This window comes from Danio aesculapii, chromosome 5, assembly GCF_903798145.1.
Source record: "Danio aesculapii chromosome 5, fDanAes4.1, whole genome shotgun sequence".
NCBI classification, from domain to species: Eukaryota; Metazoa; Chordata; class Actinopteri; order Cypriniformes; family Danionidae; genus Danio; species Danio aesculapii.
Window position 1 is genome coordinate 49,408,275 of NC_079439.1, and position 17,746 is coordinate 49,426,020.

The 17,746-nt window shown below is 35.7% G+C and overlaps 1 protein-coding gene across 7 annotated transcripts in view; it reads left to right on the top strand.

Annotated features, from left to right (window-relative positions):
• Positions 1 to 17,746, top strand: part of mef2cb (myocyte enhancer factor 2cb) — a 130,223-nt gene that overhangs the window by 83,072 nt on the left and 29,405 nt on the right. The gene's annotated exons all lie outside the window — the stretch shown is intronic.

Sequence of the window (17,746 nt, forward strand, 5' to 3'; positions counted from 1 at the left end):
AACCGCATTTCATTTTCATTTCTCTTCAAAGTGGCAGTAAAGAGTTAATTAAAAGATATTTTTCCTCTTAAGGACTTTAGCAGGCGAATATTCCCTCAGTCGTCTTTTTGAAAAGACTTTTTCTTTCTTACTAGTTTTGAGTAATCGGAGATCAGAGAGAACATTAGCCCGAAGCGCTTTTCTCTCTCTCTCTGCGCCGGGGACTCAATGACCATCTATTTAACTTACAAAAGGACCGCTATGACATAACACACTGACAGAACTGTGTCCTCTTACAAACAAACATACATCTGATAGAGGGAAATATTTGTGTACCACCATAATCTATCACCGCACACACATGCATACTATTAATGGCTCACGCAAAGAGTCAATAACTTTATGGTAATTAAACTGACTGATGTTCTGGCTTTTTTTTGTAATCAGAAGAGGCTTTGTCTGGTTACGCAAATAAACCTCATGACATACAGAATCAACAGAGGAGATTAACTGTGTGTCACTAACAGGATGTATAGTGCGTATTAAGAGAGGCTTTATGATTCCTAACGTTTGTGAAACACTTGATTGTTTCAACACTTTTGCGTGATCTATAAAGGGTTTCATTTGCATAAATCCGAGGCATGTTTCATGGTGACATAGTTTCAACATGGAGCACAATGCTACGTCAGCACATTTACTGTAGCGTCTGGGTGTGATGGATTGTTGGTGGTTAAAGAATAAGATGCGAGTCTGAGATATTGCATCCAAAAGTGGTGCAACATTTTATTTTTTTTAGGTTATTTATGTGATATAATGCATTATACTGCTATTGTAAAATGGCAAATATTATAATGCATAACTGTGCAAATGTTTATGATAATACTGACTGGATTACAAATATGTAAATCTCTATTAGCTACATCCAGTCATTTGGATTACATATTGGATTGATATATCTACTACTATTCTTGCAGTTATAATTATTAATTCATTCATTTTCCTACGGCTTAGTCCCTTTATTCATGAGGGAATGAACCGCCAACTATTTCAGTATATGTTTTACACAGCGAATGCCCTTGCAGCCGCATCCCAGTATACTGGGAAACCTCCATACACACTCATTCACACACATACACTATGGTCAATTTAGTTTATTCAATTCACCTATAGCGCATGTGTTTGTACTGTGAGGGAAACCAGAGCACGCGGAGGATGAGGAGCCACACAGAAATGCTAACTGACCCAGCCAGGGCTGTAACCAGTGACCTTCTTGCTGTAAGGCGACATTGCTAACCACTGAGCCTCCGTGTTGCCAAAATGGAAAGTATTAAAATGCATAACTGTGTTTGCAAATATTTATGATAATACAGAATGGATTACAAGTATGTAAAGCTCAATGAACTACATCCAGTAGTTTGGATTACATATTGGATTGATAAATCTACTACAATTCTTGCAGTTATAATTGTTTATTATGTATTTTTTTTATTATTATTTTCTGAAATCCATTTATATTTTTTAATTATGGTTAAATTTTACATTTAAAATCTTTCCAAAGATTTTATTCCAACTGAATATATTTTTTTGGAACTACCTAAGTCATAAATCAATCCTGAAGTTCAGTTTTCCACAAAAAAAAATATTATAACAGTAAAAATCTGCAAATATGTAAATTCATATATGTAAATATGTAAATTAATGACATAGTATTGGTAACACTTTATTTTGATGGTCCCTATTGCACATGTTGTTGACTAAAAGTTGCATTGCAACTACATGCCGATTACTTGCTACTCATCTGAGTATTAGTAGACTGTCTGCTTCATATCTGTTGGTACTGTTCTTCAACAGACATTTAACTGACTATAAGTAACTTTGCAAATACATGTCAAATTACACTTACCCTAACCTAAAACAAACAGTATACTTAAAATCTATTGAGAAATAGTTGGCATGTAGATGCAATGTTACTTAAATTCAGCAAAATACGCTAAAGGAACCAAAGGATACCATAGTATTTTAGAATATATTACAGAAATATATAATTACTATAAGAAATAAATATTACTTTAATAATTCGAGCATTGATCACAATTTCAAAGTCAAATTTTCATTTTCATTCAGGGTGTCTGCAGTTTTTGTTCAGATCATGAACTGGATCATACAAAAGTGAAAATGTGATGCTTGATTGCATGAATTTATATATGTTGAGCATTCTAAAATATGTAAAAATAAATAAATAAATAAATAAATAAATACAAATCTATTGAACAGATTGTTAAACTAGGGGTCCTGAAAAAAATGTCTAGAACTACTGGACGACAGGACCAAATACGTACATGTACACAGTGTTTCTTTTCAAAGTGACATTACTAAATGTCAGTAGATCTGCTTGGACGGGAGCCATTTTGGCAGTGTTCTTATCTAACACACAAATTCTTTCAAAACTGCAAGCTAAAACTTTTCATTTTTATCACACCGCCGTCATACATTTAAACGCAGATCCCTGACATGTCAAAAACTCCCTGCAAAATGTGGCACGTGTGTGAGACCTCTCTCCAGCCTTCACGGCAGATCTCATCCGTCACTAAAGCGAAAAGCAGCCCCCGTCCAAAGCCTGTTGACCCCGCAGCCTCAGAACAACTTGTTGAACTTCAGCCACATGGCAGCTGCATGTCGACGAGAGCATTTATTTGTTCTGCCTCTCATTCTCTTTCCCTCTTTTTCTCTCTTGTGTTTTCTCTACACTTCCCTCTGATTGGAAACAGCTGCAAAGCATCCAACGGCAACACTTTTAAAAACCAGTGCATTTCAGATGAGTCCAAATTAGGAGCCCCCTCCCTTTCCCCCCTTCCTCCCTCCATTTGTGTGTGCGTGTGTGATGTGGGACTGGGAGGTTTTTTTTAGTATCCTTCCCCTAATAAATGTCTCCAAAAAAATGGTAGTGGGCTAAAAATAGTGCAGTGTGTTGCTAAATTTAGCACTTGGCTTATTGCGCTGGCGAGGCGAATGGAGAAGAATAGGCGTGGAGAGACAGGGTGAGTAAGCAAGACTCTGTTCATTCAACGGCTCATTGAACCGCTGCCCTTGGACTGTGCCCCCCCCCCCCCCTAACCACCAGACCTGGGGGTGCCAACTAACATTTGATCCATGGGATAGAAGATTTATTTATTATTTATTTGCTTAGGAAGTCTCTGAAGCGCATTTTATGTGTAGTTTAACAGAACAGAGTGGCCTTTCAAGTGCTTAGCACATCCATATAGGAGCTTAAGCATATTTAGGTTTCAAGGAATGGATTAAAATATTTATTTGAAATTATATCAGATTTTGCAGTGAGAAAGTAAGCTTTCAACTTCTCATTCATTTGATAGTTAACCCAAAAATGTAAATTCTGTCATCATCTACTCAACCTTCACTAGTTCAAAACGTTTTCACCTATTGACTTACATAGTAATTTTTTTCCCCTAGTATGGTAGTCAATAGGCCGTATCATACACTCTACGCAATAAGGCGCAAGACATGTTTGGTGGGATTTGTTGCTATTTTCAGACCAGTGCAACAGTAATTTTCATGTTTTGTGCCATGCTGTTTAAATAGCAAATTCATTTGCGCCACTTTGTGGACTCATGGGTGTTCTGGTCTATAAAGGAGGTGCTCTCTCCGGGTGCTTCGGTTTCCCCACAGTCCAAAGACATGCGGTACAGGTAAATTGGGATGGTTAAATTGTTCGTAGTGTATGAGTGTGAGTGAGTGTGTATAGATGTTTCCCAGAGATTGGTTGCGGCTGGAAGGGCATCCACTGCGTAAAAATGTGCTGGATAAGTTGGCAGTTCATTCAGCTGTGGCAACCTCAGATTAATAAAGGACTAAGCCGAAAGGAAAATGAATGAATAAATGAATGAATGAAAAACAAGTTTCGATTTGTCCACCACTTGGGTTTTGGAGACGTATGCATCACCATGTAGGGCATAAAAATAGAACATGTGTTTTGGATTTTTTAACCACACTTTGTTATTATTGTTCATTTATTTGTTTGCTGGAAATTAGAACTGAATTTAGAATTAGTTTTGAAACAAACCTCTGTGGTTAACAAACCAAATTAAATATTTAGGCTAATGGATGTATTCAGTGGAGTGCATACAACACTGTTTCCTTATCCACTAAAGTAAAGGAGCAAAATAAAGGAGTAAAAGTAAAGAGAATGTAAAGAGGCTGATGGAGGAGGCTCATTTTTTATCCTCGCGCTGCAGATGGTCTGTTTAACTGTTTTATCGCTAGTGAAGGGTTCAGTTTTTCCACTAACAAAGTCTGCCATGTAAATGGCAAATGCACCATGGCACGGCGCAACACACTCTTAAAGGGAATGGGAGATGAGACTCTGAGTGGTTTAATGCTGTTATGCTCAAAACACACCCATAACTCATTAAGAGAATCAGCACAACCCTGTTAGACCATGCACCGCAGCGCAGAATGCATTTTTCCATCCTTAAAATAGCAAAAGTGGATTCAGAAACCCCCTTAATGCTTTTGTAATAGGCGCTTTAGACTTTGTGCCTAGATCGTTAAAATAGAGCCCAATGGGTGCCAACAAACCAGCATTCAAAATATCTTATTTTGTGTCCAACAGAAGTTTGACATTCAGAAAAATTTTACACTTTAAAATCACTTTTATTTAAGGAGAATTAATGTTGAGGTCATTTTCAATTTTGAGTGAACTATACTTGTAAAAATAGGACGAATATGAGCAATTTTAAGCTTAAATAACTATTAAAGAATAAGAGAAAGTTTGTCATTTAGTTTGCCCTTTAAACATTTAGTTTCACTTTTCCACCATAAGTTTCTGCAATGTCACAAATAATGTTTTTTTTTAAGTCAGCAGCAATAGTTTTGTGGGGAGTGCTTTGACAGGTAGTGTCATTGCGATTTGAACGTCACTAGTTTGAGTCCCAGATCACAGAACTTTTTTAAATTCTCCTAGTATATATTCTTTTGATATTTTCCATCAGACATTACTTACTTACTTACTCCCAGGGCCGAAGTTGATATTTAGCCACACCAAACTGGAGTTTCATAACATCAAATTTTTTTTTGCCCAATGCTCAAACCCCAACCTGAAGGACCAGGACATACACACATACACTACAGACAATTTAGCTTACCCAATTCACCTATAGCACCTATTTGGGCTGTGGTGGAAACCAGAGCACCCGGAGGAACACTAGGAGAACATGCAAACTTCACACAGCAACCTCTTGCTGTTAGGCAACAGCGCTAACCACTGCGCCCCATCAGAAATTGGATGGTTGAATGATTATGTTTGTTTTTGTTTTGTTTTTAAATGGTGGAACTCTCATGCCAGTAAGCATATCATCAGAGAATAGAAGTGATGTTGATGTTTTCACTTACAAGTTTTAATCTATAGAAATTTTTAGGGCAGATGAAAAAAAAATGACAATATGCATAGATAAATATTTTATAATAAATAGTGCAATAATTCCACAAAAGCTTTACCACTCAAATCTGATTTGAACTCAAATCTAAAAACTGCTTAATGTGTTTAGGCCGTTCATTTATGCAATTAAACTGATTTTTGGGGGACCAATACAAACTTTTAAAAACTATACAGTAGCTCCATGTAAGCTGTAATGTTATGTTCAATGTAATGTTACAAGTACCCTGTACAAAATTATATAGTAAATTAGTCACGACAACATCTGTTTGTAGTTTATTGTAACGTATTAATCTAAGTTAATCATGTTCTAAACTTAATAAGTTATGCAAGCTGTTTTAAGTCAGGTTAACATCAAGTTCAATGGACTCTTATGGTTAATTTGATTCAACTTAAGACAACTAGGATTTTTTTACAGTGTACAAATGAATGCAAGTGAGTTGATCATAAGTTGAAACTCATGTAACAGCTCTTAAATCAGTGTGATGCATTACATCATCTCTTAAGATACAAAGAAACAAGACTGTCCACTCTGGCCACCCCTTGTTCTGCCAGTGGAAAACGAGCGATCTATTTCTGTCTGTGGGTGTAGATGGCAGTGTCCCCTCCCACAGGGCCCGAAGGGTGTGGAAACACAAGGTCATGCCAAAGAGGTCAGGTGCCTGTGCATTGTTCCTCAAAACCCTCTGCCCCTTCCTGTAATGCAGCTGCATGATAAGAACCCCTACAGACAAAGGCTGATAACTGATGTCTGTGTGTGTGCGTGTGTGTGTGTGTGTGTGTGTTCAAAAATCAAGAATTTAGGCTCTTTGAATATAATATGTGTGTGCGCACGCATGTGATAGGTGTCTTTCAGTCTCTCTAGAAATAAAACAAGACATAAAGACATAACCAGCGCGTTTCAAATGGAAAGATGGCGATGGTATAAGCACCCCTTTATTTAGCTTGACTGAGTGTCATTGTGCGCATGTATGGGATGCTCCATTAGGTCATATGAATGACTCGTCTGTCTGTCTTACTAACAGCCGTGGCGGGAGAAGATGAGATGACACGCTTTACGGTCATGTACCAGAAGCTGAAAAACATGGCACAAATGTTCAATAGAGTGGCATTATTGAGCAGGACACAAACATATCATGTTTTCCTAGTTTTTCGTCCTGAAGGACAATGTTTCCTTGAGCAACAGCTGTAGTTTTCAGAATAGCTATGTTGATATTGTGTTTTTTTTTTTTTTCTTCTTTGGACTGCACTTTATTTGTTGCATCACGTTATTCCTTTGTATTGGGAACGGGTTTAATTTTAGAAGTGCCTAAATATAGAGGATTTTAAGTGGATTTGGATTTTCTCAGTCTTCATCCATTTCAGGCTGTAATTAGACGCTCAAGGTATAATATTACATATCCATTACTTACTGTAATCATGAGAAATCAAATTTTCCTTGATCGGTTGAGATAGAAGAGTTCATTGTGTCATGAAAACACACTGTAACTGTTAGAGCTGAAAGCTTTTCAATGAAAAACAAATATATATATGTATATACGGAGAGAGAAAGAAAGCAGTGTAATGTAAGAGTTGCAGAAAGTCATTAAAATAATGATACAAATTATCTTATGTTCACAGATGCTGCATTTATTAGTGAAAAAAAAGTCATTTAAAAAAAAAACGTTTTTTCAGTAACGCTTTAGTTTAAGTTCTAATTCCCACTATTAACTACTGGCTTATTATCTGCTTATTATTATGACGTTTTTTCAGTACTTATAAAGTATGATCTAATTCCATATCCCTAATACCTAAACACAACTACCTTACTAACTAATACAATAAACAGTCTTTGTTAATGGTTTGTTAATATCAAGAATTGTATCTTAAAATAAAGTATGGCTGTATTTTCTTTAAATATCTTTTATTTATCTTTATCTCTAGAGCGCTTTTACAACGTAGCTTGTGTCAAAGCAGCTTAACATAGAAGTTCTTGTAAATCGAAACTGTGTCAGTCCAGTTTTCAGAGTTGAAGTTCAGTTTAGTTCAGTTGAGTATAGTTTAATGTTCACTGCTGAAAGTCCAAACCCTGAAGAGCAAATACATCAATGCGCAGCTCCACGAGTCCCAAACCAAGCAAGCCAGTGGCAACAGTAGTAACAAATAAACTTCATCAAATGACGAAAATGAAGGGAAAAACCTCAACGTTAAAACTGCTCAGGATACGGGCTGGTCCAGGATTATGGAGACCTCGAGATAATAAAAAACAGGCTAACATAAGCATAAATGCCGTTCAAACTATAATGTCTGGTTATCTGGATATCTGGTTATCCCTATGATCACGCATGGACGGAGCATAAGGATGTCTGTACAATCTTACCTGTTTAAAAAAATCTCTTCAAAGTGATTCATATTCAACTCAAATTAAATACGGCACCGTGCGAACTGTTCGTTCAGGTCTCAAAATCTTTCATATGCTGTGCCAGCCAAAATCATGTTGTGCGCTCCCAAATCGAACCTCCGTAGACACTGCGATGACATCACACAAACTAATGTGCATGACAAATGAGCATTACAAATTGACTCTTGTAAAAAAAAATAAAAGAAATAAAAGAATTAAAAATATATATTTCCCAGTACTGGGTTTCAGCTGGAAGGGCATCCACTGTATAAAACATGTGCTGGATAAGTTGGTGGTTCATTCCACTGTGGTGACCCCAGATGAATAAAGTGACTAAGTCAAAGGAAAATGAATGAATAAAAAAATTGAATATTACCTCTCCATGGAATGGAGGTAACCATACAGTTTTATTTCTTTGATGCTTGATTACAGTGTAGAAGGGGGAAGGGCACAGATTTGTGGCTTAAAGTACACAAATTACAGTAAAGTAGCTGGTTTTTAGGAGGTAAGAGGTGCCCACTTCCAAAGGCTGATGGTTTACTTCAAAGACGGACGGTCTTCTATGATGCACCAGCTCACTCTACCATTATACTGTATGCATCCACACACAGACAGCCACATATGGAGGCCACGTCTCATGTCATCTGCATTCGTGTCTCGCTACACTGTCGTAGCATGTTCAAACCACACTTAATGAAACGGTGGCTTCCCTGCTTTCTCTCCAGCCATATGCTTCCAATAAGGTCAAGACAGACTGGCTCTCTCCCCAAAAGATCTGTTCAACGGGAGCTCTGCGGTCCCCCCCTCCCTTTAAATGTACCGTATCAAAAGCCCAGAGTTTTAGCGAGGCCATATGCAGAGTGATTTCGAATGGTGTGCGTGTCTGTCGCTGACCTCCATTCACTCTGTTGAAGCAAGAAGTGTGTACGACCATTCGCAGTAAAGAACTCCAACTCACACACATGGTGGAGGCGTGACTGGCAAGGTCCATGAAGTCATCTTTGCTGGCCTAATGGGACCACCTTGGAGTTCGCGGCTTTGTTGCGGATCTGCGTAAGAGAGAAAAAGAAGTGGAAAAAAACACTTGGACATGTGCTGAGCAAGGGGAGAGACACTGAGCTGCCAAAATAGAACTCTGCGTGAAATTATGGCTTCTTTTGTGAACCGCTAACGGGAGCTAATGAAAGCGAATGTAGATACCCTGCCTGGACCCCCTATAGTAACAGGAAAAAGTTTGATTTGAGTACACTTTTTTCTAAATTTTCCTGTTGACTTTTCACTCAAGTAGTGTTACATCAAAAAAAAATGTAATTACTATAATGTTTTTAGCAATTGCATTTTTTTACATTTCACAATTGTAAAAAAAAACTGAAAAAATAATTTACGATTTTTACAAAAAGCTTTTTTCAATTCATAGTAGGTATTGCACTTCCATGTGAGTGAATAAAGAAAAAAAAATCGATTAATTTTATTCAAAAAAGGCTCTTGAAAAATGCATGCTTATGGTGACATCTTTCTAAAAATTATATTATGTTGCTTTTTATTTATTATTATGTTGTAATTAATTAGTTGGCGAATCCACTTGTTAAGTTGTGATGTGTAAAATACTGTTTCCAGGTCCAAACCGCTACTTATTTGAATTGAGAAAGTATTCGTTTAATACCACTTTTTAGTCATATCCCACATTAAAGTGAATTTTATATAAAACCATGCTGTCTCCGGACTTACTGCATCACAGACACCAACATTTTAACAATTTATATATATAGTGATCTTGATTTTCAAAAGTATTACATTGCTTTGTAAACATTTATTCGGATGAGACCTTAAACTGAGGTCCTGACTCTCTGTGGTTATTAAAAATCTATTGGCACTTATTGTAAAGAGTAGGGGTATAACCCTGGTGTCCTAGCCAAATTCCCACCATCGACCCTTACCCATCATGACCTCTCAATCATCCCCATCCACCCAATTGGCTCTTTCACTGTCTCTCCACTCCACCTATAGCTAGTGTGTGGTGAACGCACTGGTGCCGTTGTCCTGCGGCTGCGGTCACATCATCCAAGTGGATGCTGCACACTGGTGCTGGAGTGGGGAGACTCTCTCATAATTGTAAAGCGCTTTGGGTGCATAGCCACATGATAAATGCGCTATATACTGTAAATACACATTACATATAAAACCTTCTTCATGAGCGTCTGGGCTTGATGCGCACCAAATTACACATGAGTTGGACCAACAACCTTGCAGAGAATTGAAAATGTAGGTTTTTGTGCAGTGCAGAACATTGAGTAAAACAGAAAATGTATCCATTTAGTAGATTAGCTCTGATTTAAACTCTTGACATCTGGCAACCCCAAGCATGAAAGCTTGTTGAGGCTTGTTGCCAGTGCAAGATTACGGAAATGTCATACGTTTTCAGGATAAATAAGCAGCAGGCCAATGATTACACTTAATCAAAAGAAGCCGAATTCATGAGAAGGATTACAATACGGTCAATCAAGCACTCCTACATAGCTTTAAAAACAAGAAAGAAGACTTGAATGTTTTGTATTTGTTGTCATATCAAAAAAAATAAAGCTTGTCCAATAGACTTATATTCCAATTGCTAAATCAAACCAGTCCACGCCATTCCACAACAGGAAAGTAAACCGTGAGGTCTGTCTGGGTCAGAATCACTCATCAGTCTGGCCTGGTTTTAACTACATGTCTAAATGAGCACTGGACACTGTTCAGAATTGGTTTTTTTTTTTTACTAAAAAGAGGCCAAAGTAAAATGATCAGTAGTGAGGACAGTAGGGAATCATCTTTGGCTACTCGATCTAGAGTTTCTCTGGCTTGATTACAGCTGGAATCGCAAGACCATAGTTGATATCGGTCCATTATTTAGGCTTCAGCCCGGAGAGGAGGTCTGACAGAAGGAGCCAGGAGGGACGAGAAGTATGAAGGAGTTTAATTAGGAGCATACCATCGAAGGAGACATTCCTTCCCACTCTTTTCCCTTTCCTCGTCTCCACCGATTCGTGATTCTCAGAAGCCTCCCATCACTCCGCAGCTTTCCATCGACTTTCTCCATGCGCTTTAGCTTTTTATCAACCCCCCCTCACACCCATCCGACCACTTGGCACTTTGTTCGATTGATTAGTCCTCGTCGATAATGTTTTGGAAGGACGATCATGCAGCTTTCATCTTGCGGAGCTATTAAGACATCAGAATGTTCTCGCTGTTTGGTCCAAGTACAGGGTGTTTGTTGTCGACTGTATCTTATTTTTAGACCAGCAAACTGGAAGCATGAATGTTGCCGTTGCTTCCTGGGAAATCAATTGCATTGGCTGTGTGTTTTGCGTCTCTTCAGAAATGGAGAGCATGGGAGTGATTATGAGTCATTATAAACCCTACGGAAGAAAAGTTACTAATGGGATCTTTTTAAAGGCTGCATCTTCTAGACAGCTATGACATTAGATGGGATTCAAATAGAGATGTTTGCTTATAGGTCCCTCTCCTACTTTAGAGGAAAATGAGGTCTGTGTGACTTATGCTTTTACATTCTTATGTATGCGAGGAAACATAACTTGACATTGATTACAGTATATTTTATTTATTGTTATATTTATTATTATTTATTTTTATATTTATTTTTATTATTATAAACTACCGGTCAAAAGTTTGGGGTCAGTAGGATTTTTAAATGTTTTAAAATGAGCTTCTTCTGCTCACCAAGGATGCATTTATTTAATCTAAAATACAGTACAAATTGTAAAATTGTGAAAAGCTATTGCACTATAAAATAACAGTTCAAAATTTGTTTAGAATTTAATTTTATGATTTATTCCAGTGATTTTATTGATCAATTTTCAGCTTATTATTCCAGTTACAGCTTCATTACTCCAGAAATTACTCTAATATGAATTATTTTTATTGTTGTTATTATTATTATTGTTATTATTATTATTGTTATTATTATTATTATTATTATTAGTGGTGGTAATAGTAATTAAAGCAATAATGAAAGGAGTAATCATTTCATTTGAAACTACATACAATAAGAAAGCAGTTATTAAAAATTGTAATAAATATTTAACAATTTAACGTTTTTTTACATTTAATAAATGCCGCCTTGATAACAGAATAATTTTCTTTAAAAAACCCATAAAAATAAAAATCAAACTGACCCCAAACTGACCTCCACCAGTAGTGTATATTTATATATATATATATTATACATTTATTATTATTTATTTTTATTATATATTTAAATTATTATTATTTTTTTATATATATTTATAAGATATAAAAGGTCTTATAATAACCACCAGATATACTCCAAGGTTTTTCCGGTGAGTATTTTAATGAGTGCCCTATAAAGGGTTAAGATCTGCTCATAAGAAACAACTTGAATCTGTTGTGGCTGGTTGACCTAATTGATATAATTGACATGTAATGTAATTTACAGTTTCTCAGTCACTTTGGTACATTTCTCAGATCAGAAATGAAATTCTCAAAATTACTCGTTCAATCTTCACATCATTGTGTCACTTGTGCAATTCTCTGATGTTTACTACATTATCAACTACTTATATGTCATGTTGGTCAAAATGTATTATTTTCATCTCTGTTGAATAGTCTCACCCCGCATAGCATTTATTTGTTTCTTCATATGCAAAATGGCTGAACAAGTTGTCATAATATTTTATCATAACGCATTTTTCTATACATTTCCTTTAGACTTTTTTTTCTAAATCTGTATACAATTGGTAAATTGCTCGCAGGTGAATCTTGACTTTTTCTAATGAAGGTGCATCTCAAAGGAGATTCCCATGTTCACATTTCTACTTTTGTTTTGTTTTTTCTTTGTGCTGTGCAGTGCTCTCTTTTCCTTTTGTATCACAATGACATGATCTGTCAACAAATTACGGTACAAAGCCATAAAATTGCCATAGTTTACATCAGAACACATGGTTTTTTGCTATTTGTACGTGTTGTTTTGAGAAATGCACTTACTGTTTTGCAAAATTTCAATTCTCACCTGAGAAATGTACCAAAGTGACTGAGAAAAACTAATATTATCAAGATATATGAATATCTAAAGTTTAAACACGTGATATATTTTACTTTATTTTTATTTAGACCAGTTTTTATGTTGTATTTAATTCTCTAATAAAATGTTACATTCTTTATATCACTTTCAGATAATATATGCAATTTTAACTGAGACATTTCTCATTGAGTCTCAAATATTTCTTTGCAATGACCTTAAATAAGGTCTGAGAAAAAAGAATGATTGCCATTAATCAAATAAAATGCAAAAAGTCTGCAATCAAAAGTCACTTTATTATTAAAATTCCTCCAAGATCAACTTATCTGAGCTGTGATAATTAACTTTATAGCTCTGCAGTCTCTCTGTATGTCAACAACTGTTTAATTCATGTCTATTTTTAATATATTTGAAGCTGAGAAAGGATGATATTTCAAAGAAATATAATCAAGACTTCCACTAAGCCTCCTGAGCAATGCAAGAGCAACATCTGAGCATGTTTTTTCTCTGAGGAATCAGCAGTTTGTTTAGCCTTTTATGGCCATCTTCAGAAGACACGCTGTGATTGGCTACCTCTGCCCCCCTACAGCAGTATATGTGTGTGTGTGAGGACTGGTGACAGGTGTGGACCCTCTGACAGGTGCACATATCTGGAATGAGTGGCATAGCGGTGGACCTTCAGGGGGTTCACAGCAGCTTCATGCTGGGTCTTAAACTGCCGGTCTCTGCTTGAGCGCTCACTCAGCCAGCATGGCCTCCCATCAGCACACTGTACTCTGCTCTGCCGCTTCACACTCTCTCTGCGCTGCCTCAGAACCACGCGGCAATCTTCCCTAACCCTTATGCAGAGAAATAACCTGAGCTCTGCTAGTCAGAGAGGAACCTATCATTTAGTTAGAGCTCTGCTAGTTATAGAGGAACCTGGCTTTTGAAGTGCCCAGTTTGATTGGCAACACATTTAGAGCAGATTTAATCCAGGTATTTATGAAGTTGGTTAGTTTTGTCTTTTTAATAAATAAGCGGTTTGTTTGTTATTGTATTCCTATAATTACTGCTGATATAAATTTACCTTTAAAAATTAGGTTTTTAAAATATATTGGGTTATTTATTAACAGGTTAATGAGGTTCATATGGAGACTTTTGCATAAATATATGGCTTATACTGAGGAAAAAAGCATTGCATTAATACTGGATACACTCTCAGAAATAAAGGTACACGAGCTGTCACTGGGAAAGGTCTGAAAAGGTCCATATTAATACCTCAAGGGCACATATTAGTACCCAAAAAGTACAAAAGTGTTGCTCTTAAAATTTGTAGGTACTAATTTAAACTTTTGAGGTACCAATATGGACCCTTTAAGTACAAATGTATACCTTTTGAAAAGGTACCACCCCAGTGACAGCTCATGTACCTTTATATCTAAGAGTGTATACTTTACTGCTTTTGTAAATTCCTGTAATATCAAATTATCTGAGCGATATATTAAATACCACATAGCTGTGAAAATATGTTTTGTTTTGTTTTTTCCCCTTTTTTATTTTATAAAATTATATATTTTACTAATTTGGGTGTCCTGATTATTTGTACTGATATTTTGTTAAATTAATTCTAGTTTTGGTACTAAGTAATTTAATGTATATGCACAAATATATTACTCTATACCATCCTATAGAAAATGTAAATTTAAAGCAGAGATCTGTGAGGGGTGTACTTATTTATGCTGAGCATTCATTCATTTTCCTTTGGCTTTAGTCGCTTTAATCTTCTGGAGTTGCCACAGCAGAATGAACCACCAACTTATCCAGAATGTTTTACACAGTTGATGGCATTCCAGCTGCAACCCAGTACCGGGAAACACCCATACACCCTTGCATTCACACACATACACTACGGCCAATTTAGTTTGCATGTGTTTGGACTGTGGGGGACAGCGGAGCACCTGGAGAAAACTCACGCGAACACGGGGAGAACATGCAAACTCCACACAGTAATGCCAACTGGCCTGGCCAGGACTCGAACCAGCGACCTTGCAAGTGCTAACCACTGAGCCACCGTGAGCATACCTTATGCTAAGCACTGTATGTATATATATTTATTTCTTTAGTTTGTCTATTTAATGACACTATTTATCCAAAATGTTCATCATTTCTATTTCAATCGCACAAAACCAACCATGCCTCCATGCCTCTACTCGTCTTCAAAGCATTTCAATATGTATTAAAGAAAAAAGCTCTCGCTCTCCTCACAATCCCTCAACACCTAACAGAAGCATGTTGTAGCAAAGAAAAGAGGATGAGAAACGCGTCTTCATCAAGCCCTCACGTCAGCAGAGTAAATTAATTATTGCGTGATTGATGCAGACAGGCAGATGAAGGCAGTGAAGGACTGTGTGTGAGCGCGAGAGCGGCACATATGTTAGCTGGTGGCTAATATCCGCTGCGCCGCACTTAAAGCCAGTTGATATAGTGGAACGCGCTTCGCTTTGATGAAACGTCAGATCCTCCATAATCACAGCAGACACTTGAAGATTTTCGGCGGCTCTGGTGCAGCGTGTGGCAGCGAGCCTTACGCTTTTATTCCTTCTTTTTTTCTTTTTTTTAACCAAAAAAGTCACGTTTCTCGCTGAATTTGAGCTATTTTGTATCACCTAAAGAGATTCACCAAAGAAAATTTACTAACTGTTTACTCACCCTCAGGTGGTTTCAGTTTCTATTTATTTTGCTGAACACAAAAGAAGATATTTTGAAGAATGTGGAAAATGGCTATCTTCTGGTAGGGAAAAAATACAATGAAAGTCAATGGCTACAGCTTTCCATTGTTCTTAATATGCTTTTAGCAGATACAAGAAACTAAAACAGGTTTAGAATAAATAGATGGTGAGTAAATAATGACAGATTTTTCTATTAAGCTGAACTATCTCTTTAAGATGACAGAATCTTTTATTATTGTATGCTTTATTTAGCTTTTATAACCGTTTATATGCAAAACTAGCTTTTCCCATTGTGCGGACACTTTCTCATACTGTACATTGACTTAACTGTGAGAGAAAGATCTCATTCCTACTAAAAGGTGGCCATCAGGTGGCAGAGAGAGAAACTGCTGCTTTAATCCATCAGGAGCCCAGTTCTTTCTTTTACTGCTACATTTGCTTGTTTGCTTACACACATTTTAATCTTCATCACATATTTCATTTTTATTTTTATTTTTTATTTTTATTTTTTTGGTTTGCTTTGGTGTCTCTCTGTTAATCTATTTTGAAGAGCGTGACTCTGCTGTGGTCAGTGGCAGTAGATTTGACCCTTGTCTGATGAAATCACACGCTGTTTAAAAATGTATCTTTTTTTGTACACAGACTTGGTTAAATATGAATGTTTACATTTTAGGTTGGCCTTTCCTGTATGCATATCTTTGTTGTTGCTTGACAACTTGCTTTAAGATGATTTTACAGGGGATCTTTCTGATTCTTTTATACTACATAAATATAAATAGCATGGCCTTAAGCAAACAGCTGAAATGCAAACAAGACACGAAAATATTCTAGAAAATATAGCACTGATTTTTTATTATTATTATTATTATTTGTAAGATTTTTAATGTTTCTCTACTACAAACAGATTTTTAAACTGGGGTTTGATTAACTTGTTACAACCTCCATATCTTCATATTTATTTTACATGATAGTTTTTTAAAACCTCAAATGATAATAAGAGGTAATAAATGACACTCAAAATATAAAATAATTATAACTTAATGAAACTTAATAAGACTAGAGGCATAGTTAATAGACTATAGACTAAACTTAATGAGACTGGAGGTATAGTTAATAAACTATAGACTAGTTATAAACTTAATGAGACTGGAGGTATAGTTAATAAACTATAGACTAGTTATAAACTTAATGAGACTGGAGGTATAGTTAATAAACTATAGACTAGTTATAAACTTAATGAGACTGGAGGTATAGTTAATAAACTATAGACTAGTTATAAACTTAATGAGACTGGAGGTATAGTTAATAAACTATAGACTAGTTATAAACTTAATGAGACTGGATGTATAGTTAATAAACTATAGACTAGGTATAGATTTAATGAGACTGCAGCTATAGTTAATAGACTATAGATTACACCGTAATTACAGACATTTACTGTAAAATAACAGTCGATAAATTACAGAAATTTACCAGAAATTTTAATTTAAGGAAATTTCTGTAGTTTTGCAGTAAATGTCTGTAATTTAACAGTCGTTATTTTACTTTTTTTTAGGCACCCCAGCTACTGGAAAAAAAAACATACAATAATGGATTTTTTTACAGTGTAGTTATAAATTTAATGTGATTGGAGGTATAGTTATTAGACTATAGACGATTTATAGACTTAATGAGAATGGAGGTATATTTAATAAACTATAGACGAGTTATAGACTTAATGAGACTGAAGGAATAGTTAATAGACTATAGATGAGTTATAGATTTAATGAGACTGGATGTAATACACTATAAACTATACTGTTAAAAAAATCTGTTATTTTACTTTTCTTTTTTTTTTTCGGCAGCTGGAGTGCCAGAAAAAAAACATAAAATAGTGGACATTAAATTACAAACATTTACTGTAAAATAACAGACGGTAAATTAAAGAAATTAAAGACAGACAACTATTGCAAATAAGGTGACCACTACCACTACTACTACTACTACTACTACTACATAATAATAATAATAATAATAATAATAATAATAATAATAATAATAATTAATTAATTAACATATATACTGTGCCATTAAAATGTGAAGGTTTTGGTATGTGTAAGTCATGGCAATCAATCATTTTTTTGCTTAATGTGCTTTTTGTGGAAATCATTTAGTTTTTCTATTGTCCAAGAATCTTTAATAAATAGAACTGT